General features: G+C 45.2%; 1 protein-coding gene across 2 annotated transcripts in view; it reads left to right on the top strand.

Moving 5' to 3' along the window:
* Positions 1–7,817: 7,817 nt before the first annotated feature.
* CTBP1 (C-terminal binding protein 1) overlaps positions 7,818–16,683 on the top strand; it is a 385,392-nt gene continuing 376,526 nt past the window's right edge. Inside the window, exon 1 of one of the 2 annotated variants that reach the window (XM_085848577.1) lies at positions 7,818–8,143. The gene's annotated coding sequence lies outside the window, so the exon portion shown is untranslated. The remainder of the gene's footprint in view (positions 8,144–16,683) is intronic. The other variant, XM_085848575.1, reaches the window with a different exon arrangement.

Genomic DNA, 16,683 nt, shown 5'->3' with positions numbered 1-16,683 from the left:
GGCGACAAGGCTGACAAGGAGACCAGGCGACAAGGCTGATAAGGAGACCAGGCGACCAGGCGACGCGACCTTCTCTGCCAGACAGAATGCCCTGAACACTTATTCACCCCTTCTCCAGAGGGGAGGAGCCGCCTCCTCGGACCTGCTCTCGCTCACTGGACGGTTTTGGCGCGCAACTGCGCTCGTCACTCACGTGATTGGCCGGAAGGGGAGCCAAGTCCGCTGATTGGACGGGGGAGGGGGGCGTGGTGGCCGTCACCGCGGACCGCCCCTCAAACAGGGAGAGTAACATTGTCCTGCAATGTGGCGCTCATTGGCTGACTGACGGCAACCTCGCTTGCATCCCCCTGATTGGTCGAGAGCCGCCGCAAGGTCCCTCCTTGAACTCCGCCCACCGCGGGCGCTATGACGTCGGGTTGAGGAAGTGAGGTGAACGTGTGTTGTTGTTGTTATTATAAGTGTAAAAATCCTATCTAAAATAACTTCGCAGCGCATGCACACTTAATTCCCATTAGACATCGGGGAAAGGGAGCAATCTATCCACATTTACTTATCGAAATAACTGAGCTATGGGGACCTGAATGTTGAGTGCTCATGGCTGCCAGATCCGTAACACTATAACTGTCTATTGTGCTGAAAAATTAATCTGCTCATATTTTGTCTATACCCTTCATTATCTTAAACATCTCTATAATATCTCCTCTTAACCGCCTCCTTTCTAGTGTATCTATCTCCTATCTCGATAGGTATAAAGACCTATCTATCTCCATCAACCACTCTTCATGGCTGAGTGTAGCTGGGCCTGAAATCAATATAGTTGCCCCACACTGAACTCTCTCTGTTGCATCTAAGTCCTTTCTGAGATATGGAGATCAAAACGACACACGATATTCTAGATGTGGCCTCAATGAATTCCTTTACAGTGTTAAAACCACCTCTTTTGATTTATAAATGATACTGCTCCCAAAACAACCGAAAACCTTGTTTGCTTTCCCCACAGCTGCCTGGCACTGTCCTGTCTGCTTCCCTCCCATATCTGTTACCACCCCCAAATCCTTCTCCTGTGTGACACACTCCAAAATTACCTCTTGCATCATGTAATCTCTATTTTCATTATTCTTTGCCATCCCCAACACCTTACACTTGCTCAGGTTAAATTACATCTGTCACTCTTTTGCCCAATCTAAGCAAGTATCAATACTTTCCTGAATCTGATCACCACCCTCTCTGCTATCCACCTCACCTCCAAGCTTTGTGTCATCTGCAAAATTTGGAAAGACTCCTCTTCACCCCAATATCCAAATCATTGATATAAAAAATGAATATTAATAGTCTGAGTGCTGATCCCTGAGGTACCCCACTACTTATATCCTCCCAGCAAGACATCCTTCCACTCACAGCTACTCTTTGTTTCCTATCACTAAGCCAGTTTGCAATCCAATTAGCTACCTGACCAGCCACTCCACAAGCCCTCACTTTAGCTGCAACCTCCGATGTGGTACCTTATCAAATGCCTTCTTAAAATCTAGATATACTATGTCCACTGCCTTTCCCTCATCCACCCAATCAGACACTGCTTCATAGAACTCCAAAAGATTTGTTAGACAGGAACTACCTTTAGTAACCCCATGCTGATGACCTTTAACTAGTTTGTATTTATTTAAATGGTTCCTCATCTGGTCCCAATTTAATGTCTCCAACACTTTCCACACAACTGAAGTCAAACTAACAGGTTTATATTTTCCCAATTCTTCTCCAGATCCTTTATTAAACAAGAAGGGCACTCGGTAGAGCGCATATCACTGCCACGCAATGCCTGATCCACGAGAACATATCGGGCCCTATACATTTTTGACATATCATGCTATACAGTACTATATCGTTTTTGGCCCTATCTCTCAATGGTGAAGAATCACTTTAAAAACTAAATAATTATCGTATCCAGATCCCGATTCGGATCTTCATCAAAATCTAATCAATTCGTCCTTGTGACACACCCAACCTGTCCACCAAGTTTCGTCCAAATTCGTCCACAACTTTTTAAGATATCGTGCTATATATCATTTTTAGCCCAATCTCTCAATGAAGAATGACTAGAAAAAATTATCAGATCCGGATCCGAATCTTCACCAAAATCTAATCAGTTCGTCCTTGTCACACACCCAACCTGTCCACAAAATTTCATCCAGATCCGTCCACAACTTTTTGAGATATCCTGCACACAAACAAACAGGCAGACAGAAAGGGGGTGAAAACATAACCTCCTTCACCTTCGGTGGCGGAGGTAACTAGAAGGGCACTCGGTAGAACACATACCTGCGCCATGCAATGCCTGATCCAGGAGAACTTGTCAGGCCCAATGTATTTTTCAACTTTCGTTCTTTATATCGTTTTTGAGCCCTTGTTTTTTTTAAACTGTACCGTCACCACTGCCTGCACTCACAGCACCCTCACCATTGCCTGTACCCAATGCACCTTCACCACTCAGGGGTGGGAGAGAGAGGGGTTTGGGGTGGGAGAGAGAGGGTTTTGGGGTGGGAGAGAGAGTGGGAGAGGGGAGAGAGAGAGAGAGAGAGAGAGAGAGAGAGAGAGAGAGAGAGAGAGAGAGAGAGAGAGAGAGAGAGAGAGAGAGAGAGAGAGAGAGAGAGAGAGAGAGAGAGAGAGAGAGAGAGAGAGAGAGAGAGAGAGAGAGAGAGAGAGAGAGAGAGAGAGAGAGAGAGAGAGAGAGAGAGGATTCTGGCAGATGTGGCGCCCAGCTTAACGTCCATCTGAGAAACGGCACAAACATTGATGAATCACCCTGCCTGTGAAACAACGGGATGACAATTTATAGCTGGGTCGGGATTCAAACCCAGGCTAGACAGCTGAGAGCGAGCATGCAAACCTTTCAGCTATCCTGCTCTGATGTTGCAATTCATTACTCTGTCACAACTGAAAACATTTTTGAGTCATTGTAATTGTATAATTTATTTTGTATTAGTAACTCCGGTATCGAACCATGGTGTGGCCATCGAAGCTTGAAGATCGAACCATGGTATCGTCATAGAACCAAGTGGCTTGACAAAGTACTACAACTAACTTAACGGTTGACGAAACTTTATAAGCGTTTATCAGCATTGCAATGTATCTAGCGATTCATTGGTATGATGATTAGGCATTTGATGATATGAGTGATGAAAGTGAAAAAAATAACTTTATCGTGAAGAAATCGTTGCGACCTGTTCCAAATCAAGGCATTGTTGAGCAGGCCAAAAAAAATGGTGGCTTAAGACTCTGGCGAATGCTATGTTTGTCAGACTTATTTTGGTTTTTCGTGATGAGCACCCCCTAAATTATCTTCAAAAGGGGTGTTTAAATGAACCCAAAGCACAATTTTCATTCATGCACCACTTTGGAGTTCCCTTAGTATGCATGCAAAGTTTTGGGCGCTAGGTTCCATGGCTTTGGAGTGATGGAGGAGAGAGACAGATGGACTGACGGACGGACTGACACGTTGACATGTATTAGTAGAGATAGCTGGTCTCGGGGGTGAATTCTGGCTGTGGTGACTGCTTCATATGGTGATTCTGAGGACCCATTGGGGGGATTAATTGGTTGTGGTCTCCAAATCGCTTCGACGACCTCATCACGTGGCTTCGGTTGCTCGGCTTAATGAGATCAAATCATATGACGCTTAGCTAGCTATCAGCGTAAGCGTAAGGTTTGCCTAATTTGACAGTTCCACGGGTACAGTATTGGGAGTGGAAAGGCCATAATCCATCCTGAGACTGCCGACTCAGCTGACCGTTGTGGTTGCTTTGACGCGAACCGCTGGATTTGAACTGGGCAACGAGAACAAGTCTGACCGCCAGCAACAAAGTAATCTGAAGGGAGTTGTACTGGTGGTGGTGGTGGTGGTGGTTGTTGTTGTTTTATTGGTTCAAGAGCGCCAGCCAGAGTGACCACTTATTCGTTATGGGTGTGTGTCTGCCTGTCTGTCTGTCTGTCTGTCCCAAGCATAGCTCCGTGGGTTTTGATCCGATCCCGATAAAATTTGGGTAGGAGGTTTATATCATGATCTAGTTGTGTTTTCCTGAGAATGGGCGTGCTGCGCCCATTATGGGCGGAGCCACGCTCAAAAAACATGTGTTTCTGGGGGGGTAGCCGATTTCAAGTTACATCTTCTCCGAGGGGGTTTGTCGAATCTGGCAGGGGTTTCGGTATTTGGTTTGCCCAATGGCACCTGCATAGCCCCACGGAACTCGATTTTTCATTTTCGTCCCAAGTTCAAGGTCACAAGGTCAGAGGAGGAGGGGAGGAGGAGAGGAGGAGGAGAGGAGGAGGAGGAGAGGAGGAGGAGGGGAGGAGGAGGAAGCTCTCCAGCTCCCCTCGAGCCAGCGTTCGCAACGCGACGCGACCTTCAAAAAAAAAATCAGATCTGGATGCGATAATGAAATGTACATCCAGATAGGGTGAAGCCCCTCATCTTCCGCAATCCTCATTTACGTAGCGGAAATAATCCCCCTCCGTGCGTATGTAATCAATAGATGGCGCATTGCTTTTCCTTTCAAAATCCCTGCTTTGCTCCCGGCGTGGGCGTGTCACACTTTCTCATTTTCTCCGTGGGCGTGTCACACTTTCTCTGTGGGCGTGTCACACTTTCTCCGTGGGCGTCACACTTTCTCCGTGGGCGTGTCACACTTTCTCCGTGGGCGTGTCACACTCTCATTTTCTCCGTGGGCGTCACACTTTCTCATTTTCTCCATAGGCGTGTCACACTTTCTCCGTGGGCGTGTCACACTTTCTCATTTTCTCCGTAGGCGTATCACACTTTCTCCGTGGGCGTGTCACACTTTCTCATTTTCTCCGTAGGCGTATCACACTTTCTCCGTGGGCGTGTCACACTTTCTCCTTGGGCATGTCACACTTTATCCGTGGGCGTGTCACATTTTATCCATGGGTGTTTCACACTTTCTCCGTGGGCGTGTCACATTTTATCCGTGGGTGTGTCACACTTTCTCCATGGGCGTGTCATATTTTCTCCGTGGGCGTCACACTTTCTCCGTGGGCGTGTCACATTTTATCCGTGGGCGTGTCACACTTTATCCGTGGGTGTGTCATATTTTATCCCTGGGCGTATCACACTTTCTCCGTGGGCGTGTCACACTTTCTCTGTGGGCGTGTCACACTTTCTCCGTGGGCGTGTCACACTTTCTCCGTGGGCGTCACACTTTCTCTGTGGGCGTGTCATATTTTCTCCGTGGGCGTGTCACATTTTATCCGTGGGTGTGTCACACTTTCTCCGTGGGCGTGTCACATTTTCTCCGTGGGCGTCACACTTTCTCCGTGGGCGTGTCACATTTTATCCGTGGGCGTGTCACACTTTATCCGTGGGTGTGTCATATTTTATCCGTGGGCGTGTCACACTTTCTCCATGGGCGTGTTATATTTTCTCCGTGGGTGTGTCACACTTTCTCCGTGGGCGTGTCACACTTTCTCCGTGGGCGTGTCACATTTTATCCGTGGGCGTGTCACATTTTATCCGTGGGCGTGTCACACTTTATCCGTGGGCGTGTCATATTTTATCCGTGGGCGTGTCACACTTTCTCCATGGGCATGTAAAATTTTCTCCGTGGGCGTGTCACACTTTCTCTTTGGGCGTGTCACATTTTATCCGTGGGCGTGTCACACTTTATCCGTGGGCGTGTCATATTTTATCCGTGGGCGTGTCACACTTTCTCCATGGGCGTGTCATATTTTCTCCGTGGGCGTGTCACACTTTCTCCTTGGGCGTGTCACACTTTCTCCGTGGGCGTCTCATATTTTATCCGTGGGCGTGTCACACTTTCTCCGTGGGCATGTCACACTTTCTCCGTGGGCGTGTCACATTTTCTCCGTGGGCGTATCATATTTTCTCCGTGGGCGTGTCACACCTTTTCCGTGGGCGTCGTATTTTCTCTGTGGGCGTGTCACACTTTCTCTGTGGGCATGTCACATTTTATCTGTGGGTGTGTCACACTTTCTCCGTGGGCGTGTCACACTTTCTCTGTGGGCGTGTCATATTTTCTCCGTGGGTGTGTTGCACTTTATCCGTGGGCATGTCACATTTTATCTGTGGGCGTGTCACACTTTCTCCGTGGGCGTGTCACTTTCTCCGTGGGCGTGTCACACTTTCTCCGTGGGCGTGTCACATTTTCTCCGTGGGCGTATCATATTTTATCTGTGGGCGTGTCACACCTTTTCCATGGGCGTCGTATTTTCTCTGTGGGCTTGTCACACTTTCTCCGTGGGCGTGTCACACTTTCTCCGTGGGCGTCACACTTTCTCTGTGGGCGTGTCATATTTTCTCCGTGGGCGTGTCACATTTTATCCGTGGGTGTGTCACACTTTCTCCGTGGGCGTGTCACATTTTCTCCGTGGGCGTCACACTTTCTCTGTGGGCGTGTCATATTTTCTCCGTGGGCGTGTCACATTTTATCCGTGGGTGTGTCACACTTTCTCCGTGGGCGTGTCACATTTTCTCCGTGGGCGTATCATATTTTCTCCGTGGGCGTGTCACACCTTTTCCGTGGGCGTCGTATTTTCTCTGTGGGCGTGTCACACTTTCTCCGTAGGCGTGTCATATTTTCTCCGTTGGCGTGTCATACTTTGTGGGCGTGTCATATTTTCTCTGTGGGCATGTCACATTTTATCCGTGGGCGTGTCACACTTTCTCCGTGGGCGTCACACTTTCTCCGTGGGCGTCACACTTTCTCCGTGGGCGTTTCACACTTTCTCCGTGGGCGTGTCACATTTTCTCCATGGGTGTTTCATATTTTCTCCATGGGTGTGTCTCACTTTCTCCGTGGGAGTGTCATATTTAATCCGTGGGCGTCACACTTTCTCCGTGGGCGTGTCACACTTTCTCCGTGGGCGTGTCATATTTTCTCCGTGGGCGTGTCACACATTTTCCATGGGCGTGTCGTATTTTCTCTGGGGGCGTGTCACACTTTCTCCAAGGGCGTGTCATATTTTCTCCGTGGGCGTGTTCTGCTCTCACTGTCTGCGTGCCCATTGGCCCCTCGACACGAGTTAATTATGTGCTAATGAGCGAATATAGACCAGCTGGGTGGTTGTATTCAACATTTATTGTGTTTCTTCCGCTGGTGAGGGTTCGATTTTCAAAGGTGCTTCGAGCTGAGTTATTTTATTATTTTGTTGTCCCATCTGTGCACTGCTTCGGATGCAATATTTAGGTCCCGTACGGTCGGTACCTTGGCTGAATGAAAATACAATTATTTTCTCACCCTCACTGTTTTCCAAATTACGATGGTTCCACTTTTCCCCTAATCTAACCGGGCGGTAAAAAAAAAACAACAGACAACATTATTGCCACGTATGAAGAGAGCATTTTTATAATTAAATAGTCACGTACATATTATATAGATCCTTTGAAGTTGCATTTTGCGTTTGTTTGGAGAGGAACCATTTTGATTTGCTCAGTGCAGTATCATGTTTGAGAGGAGAGGATAAAATCGACAAATTACCAAAACGGTGATCAGATTTGTCATGGAAATGATTATTTGCTTCGGGGTTGCCGTTGGTGTTTTATTCATGGAATAAATATAATAACCTTTTAAATATCGAAAAAGTGTCAACGATCTGCCATTCTCGGCGTATACGATGCGTGGGAAGTGGAAGCGCTTTCGAGTCTGCACAGCGTGGAAAAGGCGGGATCTTGAGTTTTCCGCTTACAGTCCGGAGCGTGTGGTGCATATAGATTCAAGTAGATCTGAAATCCCTCCAAAAAAAAAAAACTTGGTAAACAATAAACAACAAAACGAATGCAATCGAGATTTAAAGCGTGCTTGTGGTTGTACACAGCTTTCAGAATCTGAGTTTTCTATTGACTTTTCGTGTTTGATTATTCTAACAGCTTGGTTGAAGCTTATGAGGAAGGGACTATCTGGGATGCCGATTCGGTGCTGACGCGAGTTTTGGGGAAATTGTATGAAATGAAACGATGAGCTGCTAAAGGATTTCGTGGTGGTGATTGCGTGTGCCGTTGGAGAGTTCCTGCAGAGTCGTCGGTTCGGGCCCAGACGGGTCAAGGCAGGGATCGAAGCGAGACGGGAGGAGGCGAGAGAAGCTGCACCTGGTCTCGGACAGGAGGACGTTGCGTACGGTGAGTCTCGTATAGCTCAGTTGTCCGAGACGGGTCTTCCGTGTGTTCCTGTGGTGCTGCAAACCCGTTCTCATCCCCACAGCACGTTCCTTGCCTTGCTTTACTATGTCCATGTCTATCCCTCCGTACGTGTGCCGTGGGGCCCGGCCTTGGTACTATACCCATTGTTCGGGCCAACAGGGCCCGATCGTACGCTGACGGTCTCGCTCGTCCGAACGGGCACCCGTTACTCAAGGCTGAGTACTCGTGTCGTTGCACAAGTTGGAGGGACGGAGTTGTGGGGCTTAGGCCTTCAAATCGAGCAGTCCCACCGTGCGGCATTGAGTTCACCACTTGATACACTACAGTGTCTGACGTTCGTTGGGAGATGCTTATCCGCGTGTCGATTTGATGTGTTTGCAGTCGGAGTGTGCACGACGTGTGCTTGGAAGCGTTTCGTCATGGACTTGCGAAGAACAGCGTGCTTTTCTGCTTTCGGTTCCTTTTGCATGTGGTCCGCCTCGTTGGCCAGTTCGTCGTTTACGGAGCATTGCCTTTCACGCTTTACTGCCGTCACTCCACGCTGTCACATTTCGTGAACACGATGTCACCCTTCGAAACGTACCTTACCTTCACTGGCACACCACCTCAAGCCTTTGGCAGAGATCCACCAACAAGTAGTATTCTTCCCAAGTTGGAGGCCTTTGCCCCACATACTCCGGTGGAGTTGTAGGCCTCCCTAGTTACACTGCTCCCCTCCTCCATACCTCAACAAACACTGTTTAGTTGCATCATCCGAAGTTGCACCGCCTCCCCGTTGCTCTACGATCCCCCATTCACCTTGCACTCGTTATATGCCCGCGCGTCGCCCCGGGTTGGCGGCGCCCCCCGCCGCGCGTCGCCCCGGGGTTGCCGGCGCCCCCGCCGCGCGTCACATTTCCCCCTGTTTCCTCCCTGGGGTTGTTGGCGCTCTATAGTGTGTTGCTCTCTCTGTTCTTCACCTCCCCCCCCCCCAACACTGTCACATCCCCCTTCGCCAGCACTACTTCCCCTTTTAGCGAAGATCACTCACATTCTTCTTTGCATCCCCATCTCTGCTTTGATCGGCTGCATCTCGCTTCCACTCCCCACTTCAACTTTCATTGATGCTGTGGTCTTTGAATGTAATTCACTCGCTGGAAGCCCGTGGCAAAAATACCATAATGGAATAAGGGGGAAAAAAGTAAACCTTTAATTTTTCACTGATTTGAAATGAAAGAGCTTAAAAATAAAATAGAATAACTTGTTTCTTCACAGCAAAAATATCGCAGCATGTCCTTGGTTCATATTGGCACTGTGGTTCATTTTGCACAATGAAAGTCGTGATCCTCAGTTGAAATCGGATTACAAAATTTCCCAACACATCCCCTCACAGACCCTCACCCCACCTCCAGAAGTCACTGCACTCCAAGATCACTCTGCACCCCCCCCCCCCACTTTCTATCCCACGCATCAGGGATACTTTCCATCCTACCACATTTTCTTCTCTCAATGTTGGCAAATGTGCGAAGGCTTAGTCCGCACAGAGTTTGTTTGGGACGATTAGTGTCCATACGGAAAGCACCCTGCGTTTGGTGTGGTGATCGCTCGGGCTTGAACAGACGTTTGCGCGTCGGGTGTGAGAGAGTACCAGCACGTCGCATAGTCGGTTCAGAAGTTCCACTGAAGCACGGTGGTGCTTGCTTCAGCAACTTGCTTTAAACACATCATTGAAAGTAAATAATGACGTTTTTTTTCACATCACGAGTTTCCCAGAATTACTCGGACAAAGACCCTTTGAATCAATTAAAGATCAGGTTGCGGGTCACCAAACATGTTCTGAAAATTTATCAGCATGATTATATGTGCATTAAATAGTTCGATGCAAACTATTGTGGTTGCCTAACTATTGGGAAAATTAATGGAATTTAACTCCAAAGTTGTTATTTCTCGAGGCTGTTGAAAACAAACAGCCGCTTGCCATATATGGATGTTGACGTCACGTTCTCCAAAACAAAGCGGATGCTCACTCGCTCATTGAAGTGTCCAGTTCAGCGGGCCGTTCTTTTGCTTTTTTGAGCTTGTAACTGTCTATATTATCCTTTTTTATTTTGAATTATTGTAGAACCAAGTTATTTGGATATTTGTACATCATGCCTCATACGTGTGTCGTCATGTTTTGCGAAAATGGCTGGAAAACGGGTAATCGCTCCCACCGATTCCCGAAGGAATCAAACATTCGCCGGCAGTGGATAAGATTTGTACAAACAAAACGGGCGAATTTTCCCCCAAAGAAAACGGGTAAAGAGGACCCTTTGGATAGACTTGTCATTTGTGGTGACCTTTTCACAGCCGAGGATTACGAAGGCATAAACACATCTGATGGCACCACTCTGTGAATATGAGTTGTTGGTTGACAAGTTCTCTAGGTACTGCTCTGTCACAGAATCAGTTGTTGAGTTTAAGTGAGAAAAACCTTGAAATGTATTCTTAAAGAGTACATGAAAAAACACAAAAATATACTTTTTGAAAAACACAAGCATGAAAAAAATTCTCAACAAATCAACTTATTGTTGATAAAATTACTTTTTTAACAGCATCAGCAAATTGGGCTATTTCATTTTAATTGTAAAAAAATTGATCAATTTTCCACTTCTTTTTTTTTTCTAAATTTGGTAGAATATTTCCCATGTTTTGGGAAATATGTTTTGGTATTGCATGCGACCCAAATTTATATGCCACAACGGTCTCTTGAAAGTTGGGGTTTGTTCTAACTGTTCACTTTCGCGGAGGTTAAGCTCAGCTGTCAGAAATACTTCAACGCCAAGGCTACGGTGTATAATATATTTGGGTCCATTATTGATTCATTCTATTTCTGACTCTTGAGTGATTCGAGGATTAAAAGTTATTATATCAAGTCACAGACGAATCAAACTTTACATTATTTTATGCATCGAACAAGAAAATGAAAATCTACAAACCAATCTGTCTGGTCGAGTCTGTCAGTGTGAACTGCCGGGCAGTCAGTCCTGCCACTTGTACACGAAATAGGCCGTTTTCTGGCACTTGCAAGTGGCTCAAATTTATATGGCTCAGGGCCATAAACTCCATTGTTTAAATTCCCATCATCCTCCAACTCATCCTCGACAATATCGGAATGAAAACACTCAATTTCATCGCCGCTGAAATCTCTCTCTGATTCGCATCTCGCCATTGTTCACACGCCGTTTCCGAATGTTCATGAAGTTTTCGGAGAACGTGACGTCATAGCATCTTCAGTAAATTCCGGTCTGTTTTTCGATCGCTGACAAAAGTTTTGACTGAAAAGTTAATTTGAGCATATTTTGAGTTTCAAATGTACGAAAATAATTGCCCAACGATTATAATGTGATTACAACCTTCGCATCACGCAAAGTCATCAGCGACCCAAAACCTGCTCTTTAAATGCGTTTCTGGTGTAGTCTCTGGTGGCATTTTTAAGGAGAACAGAGTCAGAAACAGAGTGCTGCCTCTATCACTGTAAACAATAAATAATAACCTGTGTTTTAAGCAAAAACCTTTGTGCATATATAATACATCGTGGTTATATAGCTCTGATCTATTCATATTGCATTTTCAAGAGGCCTGAAACATGAGACCTATACCCTTTCAAAGGCCTGTGACACAGAAGAGTTCCACCAACCTTTCGATATTTGATGATAATTTTAACAACCTTATTGGTCGTGCTGAATAGAAAACCTATAGGGAGGACATGGCAATTGTTAATATGACCGTTCCAAAGAAGTCATTGACTTCGCATAAGACCATCATGACGGCCCAATGATGCCTTTAATAGGCGGAAGAAATGTTACACACACACAGATGGGCGAACCGGCGTATCATTATGTAGATTGATGCATGGACCAGTGTCAAATTCCAAAACATATTTCTTCACAGCAAAGATATCGTGTGATATTTCTTTCCAGAAAAAATATTTTTTGGGAGTGATTGAAAGAGCGGTCCATACTTATACACTGCCCAGGTTACATTTTTTTGTCCGATTGAATTATAATTATCCTGCAAGTTTGGATTAGTTTGAAGGAATTTTTACTTCATAATTTCTCTCTCCAATGAGCTTTTTCCATGTTTCAGGGTGAGACACAGGCATGTAGTCACAGATTGCATTATATAATATATATCTATATATATAAAGTTGAAAGTGTGTCTGTGTGTGTGTTTCTCTGTGACCTATGCACGCAAAAAGTACTGGACTGATCCTCACCAAACTTCACATGCTGACAGAACATGTACCCGGGAGTGTCCCGATGTAAAAGAATTGTACTTCTGACTTCCGGTTTCCGAATTATGACGTCATTACCTGATTTCATAACGTTAATTTTTCAAGTTCAGCCGATTGACATGGGGCCAACGCCATTTGCAATAGAATGAAAAAATAATACTACAGTCAATTGAAGACAGTGACTTCCGACTTCCCGGTTTCCGAATTATGACGTCATCACCTGATTGCGTAACGTTAATTTTTCAAGTTCAGCCGATTGACATGGGACCAACGAAATTTGCTTGAGAATGAGAAATTAATACTACAGTCAATTGAAGACAATGACTTCCGACTTCCCGGTTTCCGAATTATGACTTATGCATTCAACGCACGTGCAAAAATGACCGTATGTATATTATACCGTATAATGATATGATAATCATCTGTAAGTCATATTTTATTAACATTTTCTTTGTTCATTATTGTTATAACCATGGTTATAAAAACCATTTTTATTCTTACTGTATAACGTTTTTACGTCACTTCGGCCTGGATTCGGGATCAGCAATCAAATAATGTAAATCACGATTAAAAATTATTTTTTGATGATGCGGGAGTTATCTTTATTAAAATCAGTAGAGGAAATATACACCATATCTCATATTTGGGTCTTTCATGTCTCCGACGATGCCTTTATCTCCAGGGATGCATCATTCCCCATGACAAAAACTGGAAGCAAAAGGGTCATAGCCGACGACACGGATTCCAAATTGCCAGGGTATTGTGTTGTTGTTGTTGTTGTTGTTGTTTACTATTCTCTCATGTGCACGTGTTGAGTATGAAGCTCACTACGTTTGCTATTAAATGCTGTGCGGTGTATAAACACGATCGGGTTTGATTTCTATGTTGCGAATATTAAACGCTGTGCGGTGTATAAACATGATCGGGTTTGATTTCTATGTTGCGAATATTAAACGCTGTGCGGTGTATAAACACGATCGGGTTTGATTTCTATGTTGCGAATATTAAACGCTGTGCGGTGTATAAACATGATGGGGTTCGATTTCTATGTTGTGAATATTGTATCCACACTATTAAGTATGTGTGTGTGTGTGTGTGTGTGTGTGTGTGTGTGTGTGTGTGTGTGTGTGTGTGTGTGTGTGTGTGTGTGTGTGTGTGTATATATATATGTGTGGCAGCCTCTACAATTTTACAATTAACTGTGACATATACTCTTTCAGACCCGCCGTCATCCACGGCATTCCTGTGCGGAGCACGGGTATCCCTGCTCGTATATAATATTATATATGTATATTCTCTCCAAATCATGTTTTCTGCCTTGTATACATGTAGTCTTTGGAAGGAAAAGGCCTTGTTGGTGATGGGGTGACTCGGTGCAATTTGAATAAAACAAGGAAGTGGGAAGAAAGGAGATAAGAGATGATGGTTGTGTTTAGTAGTCATCAATTGTATTTCCCTTTAGAATTTCCCTCACTTTCTTTTCATTTTCTTTTACCTTTACATGCCAAACTTTGTGGACAGGTTGGGTGTGTGATGAGGACTAATTGAGATTTTGATAAAGATCCGGATACGATGATGGATGAAGTGATTCTTCACTATTGAGAGATCAGGCCAAAAACGATTAATAATGAAGCACAATATCTCAAAAAGTTATGCATGGATTCGAACGAAATTTGGTGGACATGTTGAGTGAGGGACAAGGACGACTTGATTAGGTTTTGGTGATTATTCGTATCTGGATACAATAATTTTTTTGACTGATTCTTTACCATTGAGAAATGGGGCCAAAAGTACATACGTACAGTATGGTATGATATTTTAAAAAGTTGTGGATGGATTATTATATGACAAAATATGGTGGATGATTTGTGTAGGTGACAAGAACAAGACTATTAGGATATGCATCCGTACCTTAACCAAAATCTATCGGTGGGATGCAAAATATTAACTATTTAACCTGGTGGAGGTATGTGCTCCACCCAGTGCCGTTCTCTTTTCTGCTGCATTTCCATGAAAGCATATCTGAAGAAGTGAATGTCAACACATTGATGTGCTTGAACAATTAGATACACAAATGATGACAGTATTTAAAGGATTAATATCATTTGTGTGTGTGTGTGTGTTTTGTTTACATAGTCGAGGCTCATGGAAGAGCGAGGTGTGAGTTTTGCACCTTTTAAACAGCAACCAATACTTTTTAGTAATTCGTCACAACCCCCCCCCCCCCCGACCCAACCCCAACCCCTCCGTACACACAATAATTTTGCCATCGCAGTCTGTCTTAAAGTGTAAGGTTCTGGATGTGCACACTCGCTCATTCAATCTCCGCAGCTTTGTTTTTTGTTGCTCTTTGGCACATTTTCTTGCGGTGCTGTCAACCACAGCCGACTCACTCATTTGTAGAAATCTCCGAAATGACCAACTTCATACAGCATCTCCAGGGCGAATTAGTTGCCTCGCGTTCTGAGAAGCACTCTGGTGAAGCGTTCCGAGCATGTTATTTCGTTGTATATTGTGCTCATTTGTGTGGAAACGTGCCTATTTACTTCAAACATTTTCGATTCTTTTATTCACTCATTTTTGTGTCCTTGTATTTGCCTTTGTACATCTTTCGTGTGTTGGATCCAGACTCTTGGAAATGCACCCTCTCGTAAAATTCTGTGCACTTGCCTTCCAGATGAATAATTCCTTTTTTACATCTGATCAACCCATATCAGTTGTGCAAATGTTATAAGACAAATTATGGGTTTTTGGAAATCATTCCATGCTCTAGACAAAACAAATAGACAGATACTGTATTTACAAATACTGTCCACATCATTGACAAATGTAAGGTTATCGATCGTAAAATGAATAATTCGAGGTTGTAGACAAATCAAAGGTTGTAGGTTATAGGAGAAATGTAGGTTATAGTCATTTCCAGATGAATCACTTATTGTGTCTGATCGATCCACATCAGTTGTGCAAAGGTTGTAGGATAATGAAAAATAGCTTTTATGTCCTTCATGTTTCTAGATTTGAAGGTGTGTGGGAGGGATTGAAATATTTTCTCTTAAGTACCATTTTTCTGCTGTTCAAACAGCAATTTCTTGTTTTCTTTTCTCCAACCTGTGAATTATAGACATGTCCTTGAATTTTACATTGTCCCTACTTGCTCTGTCTGCATTTATGCCTGTTGTTATTATCTAAAGTTAGTTTTTGGCAACACTGCATTGCATTTTCATTACATCTCATTTATATATTTGTTTTTATTAATACTGTTGCGAATTCGCGCCCGCCGGCGTGTGAACGGCCACGTAACTTGAATCGTGGCACGTCGCCCACCGGACGGACAATTCAGTCGTGACCCTCTGGGAACTATCGCCCGGCGCCAGTCACGGGTGGGGGTTTAACCTCACCACGATCGTGCCAATTGCCCACCCGCGCAGGATAGGGTTGCTCGCCAAATTTGATCGACCTAAGTACCTGCGCGAGGTCGACCGGGCGATCGTACCACACCACAGGCCGACTCCGGACACGAACTGCTTAAGCGGTTCGTTCCGTGCTGCAGAGATAACCGAGCGGAGTTATCGTCGGCCTTGACGGTTCAGATTAATTACTGGGATGTTGAACCCACTAGGAACCCCTTAAGTGATGCAAGATGGAAATTTCAAACGAAGGAAAGGACGCAGCGAAACGGGGAACAAGTTCACACAAGCACGTTTAATTGCACACGCAGACCAGCATGGAAGGCACGTATTTACAGTCACAATAATCATGTACAATAAAGCAAAAGCAAGTCAAGAAATGGCACGTATACACAATCACAGGCAAAAGAGATGTCCCGACTAAACCCGACACACGGCAACACTTAACCCGTTTTACTTGAAGGACAGGCGCCACCCACAGTCGTTTACACGAACCCAAAGGAAAAGAGAAAGTTGTGACTTCCCTGCACGCGTCGTCCAGCGTCGCGTCCTTGACCTCGAATCCGAGCCGGCACGTGTAGCCGCTCCGCGTCACGAACGGGGCTTCCGGCACTTGGCAGAAGGCTCGCCCTCTCCCGCTGTAGACGGCAACAGGGCCCAGGACGAGGATGCGCCGACTCGACTCCCTTCCAGCTGGACTCGTAGGAGAACTCTCTGAAGAACTCGTAGACAAACGAACCACTAACAGCAACAACCACACGCAGACGAGCGAAGAGGCAGAGGAGGAGGAAGAGAGTGGAGGAAGAGAGAGAGCGCCCCGCCCGTGTCCGTCTTTTATAGCGCGGGGCTCCTCCCTT

This window comes from Eptatretus burgeri, chromosome 12 (assembly GCF_056783735.1).
Source record: "Eptatretus burgeri isolate ZD-2024b chromosome 12, Ebu_testis_v1, whole genome shotgun sequence".
Classification (NCBI taxonomy): domain Eukaryota; kingdom Metazoa; phylum Chordata; class Myxini; order Myxiniformes; family Myxinidae; genus Eptatretus; species Eptatretus burgeri.
The sequence above is the reverse complement of the archived record's forward strand: the minus strand, read 5'-3'. Positions and strand labels throughout refer to the sequence as shown.